The sequence below is a fragment of the Bombina bombina genome, chromosome 1 (assembly GCF_027579735.1).
Source record: "Bombina bombina isolate aBomBom1 chromosome 1, aBomBom1.pri, whole genome shotgun sequence".
Classification (NCBI taxonomy): domain Eukaryota; kingdom Metazoa; phylum Chordata; class Amphibia; order Anura; family Bombinatoridae; genus Bombina; species Bombina bombina.
Genome location: NC_069499.1, coordinates 639415460 through 639427094, shown reverse-complemented (window position 1 = coordinate 639427094; position 11635 = coordinate 639415460).

Below are 11635 nucleotides of genomic sequence, written 5' to 3'. Positions count from 1 at the left end.
ATTTTCTTTTTTATTTTATTTTTTTATTCCCATCTACACACCTCATACCACTAACATGAATCCAAATAGGACCATACTGTTATTCATGATAACTCTTTTCTCACTCCAATTTTGTTCCTATCATTACCGCCATAAACACACACCTCAAACTAGAAAACTCATTATCATACACCATGGCCTGCTCTGTTGCTGTAACTTATCTGCTGAGTGCTGGTGGAGGGTTATTAAAAATAACTCTCCTGGGCGGACTTCCGGGCGGCGGCCATGATAGGTCGCACAATACCATCCTGCTCCAGTATTCTGTTTTTGGCTACTACAATAGCTCAGTCAGCTCATTTGTCTGCTTCATACCTTGATCCCTGAAATATTAACGCTCCTGCGTCTGATGAGCCCAAAATTATTGTGACAACGATTACTGTGAGCCCCGGAGCAAACTACAAGGTTGAGGCCTTTACTCTACCCCCCCGGCGAGGCCTGTCTGGGCCTTGTCGCTACACAGCACATAGTGCTGATTGATATGTACCTTAAGAGCCCTGGTACCAACTACCTTGGAGGAATCTTACTCTATTTAACCGGATGGAGTGTACCAAACTGCACAACCAACTAAAGAGCCTCCTAGATGAACATTTCCTACGTCTCGAGTGTACGCTGGACGCAGCATGGGGTCATTACAGTAACTCCGAATGGCGCTGTCATACCGAGACCACGGAGACTATTCTATGCGAGTCTGCCGACAGGAGCAAAAGACTGGCCACAGCGTGGTGATCTGATGTCCTCTCCACAAGTAACTGCCCTCCAAGCGAACTGAGCACATCAATTTGTTTAGACCGCAAAATGGAGAACGATGTGACACCCCTACCTACGCATGTTCACTCTCCCCCTATATCGAATTCGGATCCCGAGACAGCCGTGGAATATCACTTTGTGAAGGGTCAGAGAGGTAGGAGCATTGCCATTCAATCGGTCACTATGTTACCACATTTAGAAGTGTCACTACAGGGCAGTGACAAGAGGCCCCTCATTGCGATTGCAACTCAGGTCACGTTTCCATCTACTTCCAGACCCAGATCCGTGGGAGACATCAGCAGGTGGGCCAACTTTATGGGGGTCTTGTCTACCAGGAATGCAGTCGTTTGTTATAGCGGATCCCCATTCAATTAAAACTGGTGTGGGCTAGACAATTGCTTTACATATAGCCCAAGGTTGGAGGCATTAATTTAAATTTATACGGTTCCCTGCATAAATGATCGTTCAAGATTTTACAGACTCTCATAAGACATTATTGAGATGCTCATTGTGAAGTTACACTCTTTAAACAGTATTTTGCACTGTAGTATTAAAGCTATTTTGTTCTCTGCATGATATGAAACGCTCAAGATTGTGTAGACTTTCATGAACATTAATGGGAACTCTGCCTGTGAATTTACACTCTGTTAGAGAAATACAGCCTTACAGTGCGAAATACTTTTTATCTTATATATAGTTATTTGCAAGCTGGTTAATAAGTTTACTGTCTTGTACCTGGGACTAAGAGTCTTCGCTTCTTTATTTACATTTTCTAGGTTTGAGATTTTAACAAGGCAACTAGAGCTGCATAAGTTATTTCTTATACATATGGACACCTTGCTAGGTTACAATGCTACAGTTTGAATGCTAGACTAATGTACAGGGGAGTGTCAGAATTATTAGGCAAGTTGTATATTTGAGGATTAATTTTATTATGGAACAACAACCATGTTCTCAATGAACCCAAAAAAACTCATTAATATCAAAGCTGAATAGCTTTGGAAGTAGTTTTTAGTTTGTTTTTAGTTATAGCTATTTTAGGGGGGAAACGTGTGTGCAGGTGACTATTACTGTGCTTAATATTAGGCATCTTAACAAAAAACAAATATATACCCATTTCAATTATTTATTTTTACCAGTGAATCAAATATAACATCTCTGACATTTCAAAAACAAAACAAAAACAAATCAGTGACCAATATAGCCACCTTTCTTTGCAAGGGACACTCAAAAGCCTGCCATCCATGGATTCTGTCTGTTTTTGATCTGTTCACCCATCAACAGTGCGTGCAGCAGCAACCAGAGCCTCCCCAGACACTGTCAGAGAGGTGTACCGTTTTCCCTCCTTGTAAATCTCACATTTGAATGATGGACGACAGGTTCTCAATGGGGTCAGATCAGGTGAACAAGGAGGCCCTGTCATTAGATTTTCTTCTTATAATACCCTTTTCTTGCCAGCACACGCTGTGGAGTACTTGGACGCGTGTGATGGAGCTTAGTCCCTGCATGAAAATCATTGGTTTTCTTGATGGATGCAGACTTCTTCCTGTACTCACTGCTTTGAAGAAGGTTGTCCTTCCAATGAGATACTGGCAGTAGGACTGGGAAGTTGATGCTTTGACTCCCATCCTCTCAACCCGAAAAGGCCCCACAAGCTCATCTTTGATGATACCAGCCCAAACCAGTACTCCACCTCCACCTTGCTGGGCGTCTGAGTTCAGACTGGAGCTCTCTGCCCGTTTACCAAATCCAGCCACGGGCCCATCAAGACTCACTCTCATTTCATCAGTCCATAAAACCTTAGAAAAATCAGTCTTGGAGATATTTCTTGGCCAGTCTTGACGTTTCAGCTTGTGTGTCTTGTTTAGTGGTGGTCATCTTTTCAGCCTTTTCTTACCTTGGCCATGTCTCTGAGTATTGCACACCTTGTGCTTTTGGGCACTCCAGTGATGTTGCAGCTCTGAAATATGGCCAAACTGGTGGCAAGTGGCATCTTGGCAGCTGCACGCTTGACTTTTCTCAGTTCATGGGCAGTTATTTTGCGCCTTGGTTTTTCCACACCGCTTCTTGCGACCCTGTTGACTATTTTGAATGAAACGCTTGATTGTTCGATGATCACGCTTCAGAAGCTTTGCAATTTTAAGAGTGCTGCATCCCTCTGCAAGATATCTCACTATTTTTGACTTTCTGAGCCTGTCCAAGTCCTTCTTTTGACCCATTTTGCCAAAGGAAAGGAAGTTGCCTAATAATTATGCACACCTGATATAGGGTGTATGATGTCATTAGACCACACCCCTTCTCATTACAGAGATGCACATCACCTAATATGCTTAATTGGTAGTAGGCTTTCGAGCCTATACAGCTTGGAGTAAGACAACATGCATAAAGTGGATGATGTGGTCAAAATACTCATTTGCCTAATAATTCTGCACTCCCTGTATACTTGCAGGTTAAATATGTTTTTAACACTTCCAATGTATGGCTATCAGCTATCCCTTATACGTTTTGCTGTTTACAACCACTATAAGGGTTTTCTTTCTGTTGTTTTTTCTTGTTTTTTTTTTTCTGGGTCTGAGATATTACAAAGCAGTCAGGGCAATAATTTGAAAATACTCCTTTTAAAGCAGCCTCTTGGCTATAGCAGTGGATACTGAATGGTTATTTATTATTTACTTAATATATTTCCACAGGTTAAAACATAGAAATGCACCTATTTTAAATAATCCTTGGTCATATCTCTATAGTTCCTGCTTGGCTGAAATTTGATAGGAAGGATAAAGTAGCAATTTAAAATTATCGCTTGTTGAGGCAGTATCCTGCAGAAACGAAGCCTTCACTTAATATATATTTGCTGGACAAATATATTTATTCTCTTCCAATTAGCAGTACTAATTATGCCAATGTTACCCCTTATTTTGATTCCCACAGTTACGCCTAAGAATATTTACGTCTTGTCTCCCATTGGTGTGTTTTGGGATCTCGCTGTCTACGGCCGGGACGGCGAGATTCTATCTTTCTGTACTGGGAAACCGGTGGGTAATTCATATCTGAATTTAGGCTTATTATGATCACCCTAATAATGCTCCTAGACAAGAAGTTACCATTCATTTTCAGAATAAGACACAAGTGCAGAGTTGGCTATCTTTTCATTTCTTCTATGTTTAATATTCACATTATTAAATAAATTCAAGCCTACATTGTATAACTTATATGAACTGCCTTACCAGCCAAAGCATACCTCCTGATAACCAACAGCTTACAGTATGCAGCATAGATCTCTCAAAACCTACTAATTAACACTATGCCTTTGAAATGGGCTCTATCCCTGCCTCTAATTCTCTATATTCAGTGAATGTGCACTCACCTGTTATCCTAGATAATTGTTTTGCTGTTAGAATATAGTATGGCTCTAGTTATGTCCCTATACGCTGGACTCCTACGGTAAATCCACTCTCCTAGAAAGTAAATCCAATTATTTCCTCTACTGAATAAATATACAGGAACATAAGAAATTGATCCTACAGTTATTTGTTTCAATAAACCTAGATTGTTGTAAGAATTTATCAAACTTAACAAAAAAAAAAGGTTCTCATTTAGAGATCCAAAAGTGGTCTCTCCACTAGAAATAGCCCCCTATCTACGGTTGTGAGTTTGTAACTGAGGTCCAAGAGTGGCCTCTCAGGTTATTTAGGGAGCACACAGTATATTAGGCATTATACTTGTATACTATGCTCTTAAATTTACTTTTTGGAAATGTACTATGTTGTTGTACAGAATTGCACTATATGCTCCCTGCATTTCATTATCATTGTGTTTTGTTTTTTCATATTTCATGTATGCCTTATTTAGAACCTCAAAAAAAACAACCCTCCTACCCCCAACCTAACAAAAATTATAAAGTATCACATTCACTATATGGCCAAACAAAAATGATTTCCCAATTCCTATTCCTTATGTTACCTGCCCTTGCAAATGATGAGAGTCTAACCCTGGTCCAGCAACAAATCCAATTCCTAGCCTTCCAGCTAAAAAAGGCCTCTCCTTTGTGCACTGCAATATCCGCAGCTTACTACCAAAAATCGATGCACTGCAAGCTTGGTGTTCACATTACAAGCCCAAAAATCATTGTTGATCTCTGAATCGTTGCTAACCGCAAAAATACCTGACTCTGCCATTGCAATACATGGGTATTCATGCCATACAAATGATAGAGCAAAGAGAGGAGGCTGGCATTGTAATTTATACTGACATTTCCACAAAGTACACCCCCTTACAAAAATATAGCTCCCCTGCCACCTTTTGATTTCCTTTCTGGCAAAATTGAGATCCGTGCAGTAAATCAATCCTTGTGTGCAGGAATCTACCCGCCCACCTAGCTCCCCTGTGCATTCAATTTCTGACATAGCATATCTCCTTAGTGAAACCATAGCTCAAAACCCAGAAATTTTGGTTTTGGAGATTTTTTAATATTGGTTTGGGCTGAATGCAAAAATAAGTTGTTGCTCGCTGTTTAAATCTTTGCAGCTAACGCAATTAATCTCCTCCCCAACTCGCATAAACATCAAAGCCAAATCACACCCTGCTCGACTGGATTCTCTCCACTTCTCCCGACCGAATCCAGGAGGCAGGGTGTTCTCCCTAACAACTCTCAATGACCACTGCTTAGTGTACTGCATGCGCAAAATAAAGGCAACTAAATCCTCTCCCAAGGTTAAAATCACCAGATCCTTCAAAAAAATTTAATCTTCAATCTTTTCTAATTGACATCCAGAACCTCCCCCTGGCACAGATTAAAACTTATCCCTGATCTAGACTCTGCAGTTGAATTCAGACAGAACTCCTACAAGTCTAGAATTTACATGCCCCGCTGCGTAAGGGTGAGAGTAAAAGGAGCACACTTGAATTGGTATCACAGCTGACCTCATTCAAATGTACCAGTTTCGGGATTCATTGTGTCAAAGTTCAAGCATACAGGCTCTATGAACAATCACTGTGTATATAGACAATGGCGAAATATATGCCACTAAACAAACAAAATTGGCCAAGGCCCATATTTCTGTTTAAATCTGAACAATAACATATCAAACCCTAGAAAGTTTTGGAAACTCATAAATAACTTACAAAATCCTCCAATCCACTCCCAACCCCCCACTGTCAATGTGGGACAACCATACCCTGCAACTCCCCTTAGAAGTAGCAAATGCCTTTAATAGTTATTTTGTCAGATGCTCCACCACCCTGATTGACAAACTAATAAATTACACACATCCTGAATCTACAAATGTGGATCAGGCCCCACTAAATCAGCAAAGACCCCAATATAGAGAAGTCAATTTTAGACCTGTACCCATCAATGTCATTAACAAACAATTTAATAATCTAAAAATTAAAAACCAGTCTGGACCTGATCAAATCCCAGCAATGCTGATTGAAGCTCAGTGCGCCGGCAATTGCTAAACCCGGTCACAACCCTAATTAACGAATCCATGGTGTCTGGATACATACCCAAACTTGGAAAACTGCAAGAGTAGTGCCTATCCATTAAAGTGGGGAGTTAACCTTGGTTTCTAATTATCGCCCTATATCTTTGCTTCCATTATTCTCAAAAATCTTAGAAAAATGCGTCCATACGCAATTAGTGAGTATTACCAACAATCTAACTATCTGCCCCTGATCAGTCAGGTTTTCGCCCAAATCACTCCACTACAACTGCCATCCTAAAAGTTTGCAAAGACATCCAAACTGCATGGAACAAGGAGACCTAACTGGAGCTATTTTCCTTGATTTTGCAAAGGCCTTTGACACAGTAGACCACAACATACTACTGCTCAACTAAAAAACTCTGGTATTGCTGATCGTCCGTTAACCTGGTTTCGTTCATATGTATCGGATCGATCCAATATGTCTCCGTTTCTGACAGCGACTCCCTCCCTCTCCCAGTCAGGTGTGGTGTACCCCAAGGTTCCATTCCCGACCCCCTACTATTCACATTATTTATAAATGATCTGCCCTAATGTCTGCAAATCCTCAACTGTACACATGTACGCACTTGACACGGTAATCTAATGCAAACAATTCCGATCTGCCGCAGCTTGAAGCAGTGCTCCAAGACCAGTTCACAGAGGTAGAAAAGTGGATCTCAAAAACAAACTCTTCCTAAACACTGACAAAACTGTCACAATGATCTTTGGAACGGGACCTAAATTACACAAATTACAAAATTCCCATCTTCGCATTAAAACAAAATCCAATTGCACGCTGACCGCAGTCCACTCTTTTAAATACTTAGGTATGTTTGTTAGACCCCCAATCTATCTATTGGCCTCCACATAGAAAAGCTTGCCTCTAAACTTTATCAAAAACTAGGTGCCCCGGTACAGAAACAAATCCTGCCTCAGCCCTACAGTAAAGGAAAATATTGTACAGCAAATGCTGATGCCTATCTTGGATTACGGGGACGTAGTATATGCACCTGCACCGCAAACTCACCTTAATAAACTAAATACATTGTATAACTCATTCTGCAGCTTTGTGCTACAATGTAATTACAGGACCCACCATTGTGACATGCTAAAAGAACTAAAACTGGCTGTCGCTGGAATCCAGACGCACCCTCCATCTTTCCTGCCTTGTTTTTAAGAGCCTTTCTGGGAAGCTCCCACCCTACCTGAGCAGAATGCTCTCCCCTGCTATTCCCACCTCCTATAACCTCCGATCCAATAACCGCACATTATTTAGCTTGCCTCAATACAAAAAGAAAGCAGCTTGATCCTCCTTTTCCTACAGAGCACCACAATTATGGAATGACCTCCCTCACACTTTAAAAACTTCCCCAAGCCTAAATCCATTGAGATCCCTCTCTACATATCTCAAAACAGGAATGCACCTGTTGATTAAAATATTTCCTACCAGTTCTATGTTAAATGTTTGCATATATTGTGTATTATTATTGTTTTTGTATTTTATTGTACCCTATTGTATCAATGCAATGTTTTGTGGTCCCAGGACATACTTGAAAACGAGAGAAATCTCAATGTATCCTTCCTGGTAAAATATTTATAAATAAATAAATAGTGATATTTTTCTATCCATTGTCTGCTGTATTTATGCATCAGTGATGTGCAGTCACTAGAGGCAGGTGAGGCAGTGCTTCACCTCTCATATGGGCAAAAATATATTTTTTTTTTATTGGCTTTAAAAAAAAATTGTATTTTTTTTTCCCAGCATTTTTTTCTCTCACAGCTATATGTTGTGCAATGAAGAGGCAACAAGCAGGTCTGCCCACCATTACACAACATTCTGCGGCCCACCTACTGGATGCAAGTGGTTAAGATCATTGCATGGCCTATTAACTGCTTATTTGAGGCAGTCCTATTTGGGCTGAACCAATCCAGCGAGAGGCATTAGTAAGTGGAACACAGGGTTGGGGGCTGGATGTTAAATCATATAAAACAAAACGGGAAAACGGAAAAAAAAAAACAACTTTCATATATTTTGTTGCTGTCCTGTGAACCTGCTAGCTTTGCTAAGTGAAAAAGAGAGTTCTGTTCTTCCCCTCTAAGTGCAGTGGAATGTTCCACTGTCACTTCCTGAATCCTTACAGAGCAGGAAGAGAGAGGCACAGAGAACACTGTTTTAGCCACATCTTATTGAAGTAAGATTTTACTAAAAAGGGATTCTGTTAGTCGAAAATGATCATTTAATGAATGTGGTTTAGTGGTTTTTTTTACTCTTTTACAGCAAAGGATCGTTTTTGTATTTTGTTTACTTAAACTTTACACCCACTAACTTAGCAGCTTGCCTCTGTACTAATGTATAGTCTTACTTTCTTGAACTCTCTGTAGCTCAGCTGTTTTATTACTTTTAAAATGCAGTGGTCCCTCTCCCACCCCCCCCTTGTGTGTGTGTGTGTGTGTGACTGCTCTATCTATCTATCCATCTCTCTCCTTATGTGTTGTTCTCCCCATGGTCTCTTTCTCTCTCTGTCTCTCTTCCCTCCCCCTCTGACTCTCTCATCCCTTTATGTAATGAAAGAATCTATAAGCATTAATTTGCACCATTAAAGTAAAAAGTATGTTTTAAACATATTTTAATGGGCATGGATTTCTAGATCTCATAATCAGAGCAAGCATTGTGTTATCTGGCAAGAGTTTCTGTTTACAATTCTTTTAGACTAAAATCAGATGTTTACTAAGTTGACCAGTTTTCCAAGACACCATTTAAAGGGACATGAAACCCATATGAAAACCCATATGCAAATTTAAACAACTTTCCAATTTACATCTAATATCTAATTTTCTTCATTCTTTTGATGTCCTTTGTTGAAAATCATATCTAAATATTGCTCAGTAGCCTGCTGATTGGTGGCTGCACATAGATACCTCATGTGATTGGCTCACCAATGTGCATTGCTATTTCTTCAACAAAGGAATATCTAAAGAATGAAGCATATCCTAGCCACTGCCTCACCAGTCTCTGACGTCACTGCACGTCACTGTTATGCATACATACTCACACACACAATTCCTGATATTAACATTAATAAACTTTCAGACATGTCTCCCATTTATAATAGCCAAACTGAACAGAACACAATTTTGTCTATGTATTTTAGCTATAGATGGTAATTCATAAGCAATCAATTTTGCAAAAACAACTCACACTTAGTCTGGATACATAAATCTTGTAGACAATTAATAGCATTAAAAAAAATGTCGTACATGTGATTTGTTTGTTAAACATATATTTTGAATTCTTTATTGTCCTAATGTTTTAGAAATATTTGCAGTAACTCCTAATTTGTATGGTTTACAAATCGATATAGGGCTTCATTTTCTTCTTTCCTTTATACAAGCTTATTACTAAAGATTATTAGATATAAAAGATTATTTTCTGAAAAAAATCATATGACTAGATTTTTAAGACTGATTCAATTTTTCAAAGGAAGACATTTCAGAGAAAAGAAAGGTTTGATAACCACTACCATATAAGGGGCTGACACAGACACAGCAAAATTACTTTCTTTACTTGTGTGTTTTATTCTTTCTTTAGCCTGTACTTAGTAGTGCAGTATTAGTAGTAGCAGATCACAGCCTGTGCAACTGCTTATTCACATTTATTTGATATAAGGGAATACAAAGTGGCTCTCTCTGGAAAGTAATCTGAAATACAGTGATTCTTACAACATTTTATGAAAATGGAAATCCATTAAACATTCATCTTCTTATTTATGTATTGCATTAAGAAACAAGTGTGTGTGTCATATATAGAACACACCACACTCAACAAAACGCAGGAGCCAGGGAGCGAGCTACTGGCTACTTAAAATTAGGCCTCAGTTTAAAGTGCCACACCTAAAATTTAGCTTTGGTGCAGGTAGCCTATATGCTAAATTTTAGGTGCTGCTGGTGCCATGGTGTTTTTGGAACTCATAAACCAGTGCACCAGGCCCTAATTTTAAGTTGGAAGCGGTTCCCTGGTTTCCTGGTTTTGTTAAGCTCCTGATATATGTTTCTGCACTGCTAAAGAGGACATAATCTTTGGACAATTGTACTAGAAAATGCTAATTCAAATATTTCAAATATCAGTACATAAGTATATATATAATATACTATATATATATATATTATATACTATATATTATATACTATATATATATCATCATTTTATAAAGTTATTTTCTTAGGAAGCGATACTCCTTTTTATTTTGAATATATCTTATTTTTAGTATGTTTTTAGTTTCTTTTTTTAGTAAACTTTAGCTAAAATATTGCTTATTTAAGTTTTGTTTAAAAATATTTATTTTTGTTTAGTTAATAGTTTTAAAAATCTGTCCATAGGACAAGCTATTAGAGAAAAAAAATGGTGGCCTATCGAATGATAAGAGTAGACATTTCTGTGGCAAATTAAAAAAATATAAAACATTATGGAATAACCCACGTCTTCAGAAAAACTATTTTCCCTCCAGTTCTAAGAAGGTAAAAGCACTTTCTCTGTATTACATAGAGGGTGCTGAACTATTGTTATACCTACACACTACTCAAATTGCACCAAAGAATATTACTCGTAATCAGAGCAATTCATGTTTTATCTTCTGTTTCCAGATAGGAAACTCGTGTTTGTATTTTAGATATAGATAGAAGGCCACAGATTTAAGAGGTTGTGAAACATTAAAGGAACAATTGAAAACAATTGACTTTGTATATGCATAGCATTTATCAGTAATTAAACACTAACATAGCAAACAATCTGTATATAAAATAAAAGATGTTTAAAGCATTTGAAAATTTCAGGGATATGTAAATACAGAGCAGTCCAAGGATGCAACTCTTTAAAAAATCCACTTGTGTATGTTTACCTGGTGGAACTTTGCTGTGGCCCAGTTAGAACCAGGTGTAAATAAGATTGCGCACAGATCTAAGCAATCACTGTACAACAGGGCAAGACAAACTGCAGCATACTTGAGAGATTGAAAAAAAGGTTAAGTTGCAAAGCTAAATTACAAAAAAAGCAAGAAAAATAAATGATGAATATATATTCATTATTTTTTTTACTATGCTTAATTAATCATCTATGGTTAATTTATTGAAATGTCCCTATACATCAAGTAGACAGGTGACATGAGGTTTAAAATAAAAAAAAAGGCTCTGCAACAAATATTTTACACCTTAAAAAGCACATAGCCCTTACTGCAGCTATTGCAAAGCCATTCATTAGATAAAATAAAAGCATTCAGTGACATCACTACACAATAATATGAAATGATCAGCGATGCCATTGTATAGTGTGCAATGCGCTGTAAACACAGACACGCTTCATCTTTTGGATGGCATTGTACTGTCTGAATATT